This window comes from Fopius arisanus, unplaced genomic scaffold, assembly GCF_000806365.1.
Source record: "Fopius arisanus strain USDA-PBARC FA_bdor unplaced genomic scaffold, ASM80636v1 scaffold00067, whole genome shotgun sequence".
Classification (NCBI taxonomy): domain Eukaryota; kingdom Metazoa; phylum Arthropoda; class Insecta; order Hymenoptera; family Braconidae; genus Fopius; species Fopius arisanus.
In genome coordinates this window covers 674892-676785 of record NW_011887806.1, presented here as the reverse complement: position 1 = coordinate 676785, position 1894 = coordinate 674892, and positions in this window count along the sequence as shown.

Below are 1894 nucleotides of genomic sequence, written 5' to 3'. Positions count from 1 at the left end.
CTCCACGCAAGAGGAAAAAATCCACCGAAAGAGAATCCTTGGAAATATTCGCACGAAAATAATGTTTCCGGTCGTACCTAACTTTCTACTTAGGCCTCAGAAAAAGAAATATAACGCGAGGTCGAATTATCACAATGAAGAGAGAAAAAAAAAAAACGGATGAATATTCGTCAAGAACTCCACCATCCGACAGACATCACGCACTGAATATTCATGAATCAGAATGATCCTCATGTGGAGAATGAAAAATTTGTATTCAGGAAATTTCGTAGTGGATGGTATGATTTTTTTTTTTTTGGCAACGGTAATTCGGCTTTCACGAGAACTACAACCAGTGGTTGTTAGACGATTGGGTGAAGGCACGAATCTATTTGTAATCCACTTTACCTCGGGGAGAAATGGGAGCAAGGTCCGGAGAATTAGGAAGAGACTGCTAAAGGTGCAATAGATGGGCTCTTGGCCAACCATTTGGCCAAGTTACACTTTACTTAACGAGGAAAATAGAACGTCCCCAGCCGGTAATTCTTTCACTTTCAATCTCAACTTACAGTGGAATTCAAATTTAAACACAAAAAAAAATTCACCATTTTCTATCGATTGTATCATCTACTATGAGAAAATTGAATGATCCAAAAACGATGACTTTTAATTTGAAGTCAATATTTTAAATAGTCTGACAAATTTGCAACTTTTGGAATTTGAAAAAGCCCGCGAAACGGCTATTATGTAATCTGGACTTTAGGGCCGATTCATTAGTTTATTATTTATATTAAGAATATTTATTTAATATATAATAAATATATAATATAGTTATGATGATGATATATTATAATAGTTCCAATAATCATTGTTTATTTATATTTTTTCTATTGCCATCGGAAGTTACACCTTATTTTGATTTTAATATCCATTTGATATTGTTATAAAAACATTTCTTACAATTCTCGCAGGAAATTAAAACTTTTTCAATATGTTAGAATATATTTATATTTACATTATTATTATTCATATTCATTTTTCCCCTATTATATAGTCTGCGATGATATTATCTGCAATAACTAAACTGAGAAGAACTAAAAAATTAATTATTGCCAAAGCAAATTTTAATATATTAATTTTTTATTAGAGAATTAAATGGATTGTATAACAGGATTGAAGAAAAAGATTGAAAGGGCAGAACTGAAGAACAATTTAATTTCTAAAATCGTTAATTTTTTTAACCTCAATGATTTATTTTAAAAAATTGAGGTAGCGATTTGTTTTTGCATAAATTATTCAAATGTTGGTTTGAATTATTCATGGAAATGAATTTAGAGATGGGTCTATGACTGCCGTGCTTACTTTCACCTCTTCATTACCGAAATTTGGTAATAATGTCGTTTTACCACATAATCTCTCTCCCATTTGGCGTCGGGAGAGACAGAAACCTTTGGCTCTTCCCCATTACTTTCAATTTCATTTGGTTGTTGGGGCCTTGTCTCGGCTTCACCAACAGCCAACTTAACTTCAAGAAAAATCTTACGTAAGTTTTACCCGACTGAGAGTTGTGTCGAAATAATGGTGGCCACTCTTATTATGTACCCTGACAACACAAGAGTAGTCTACGACCCTTTTGCATTCCCAAACCGTGCAAATTCTTTGAATTTTTTTCCCATGTAATAAAAAAATATATATTTTCCGTTAAACAATCTGGAAATAGCAATTCGCTATTTCCGTGGATTCGCTCAACACCGATTTGTCAGATGATAACTCGTCTAATATTCAGTTTACATCGAATGAATTATAAAATAATAGAAAACAGATAAATAATTGAGACCAACAATGAAAAAAGACATCAATATATTTTTTATGAGAATTTTTTTTTTCATTTTCCTTATATTTCTCTTGTTTTTTC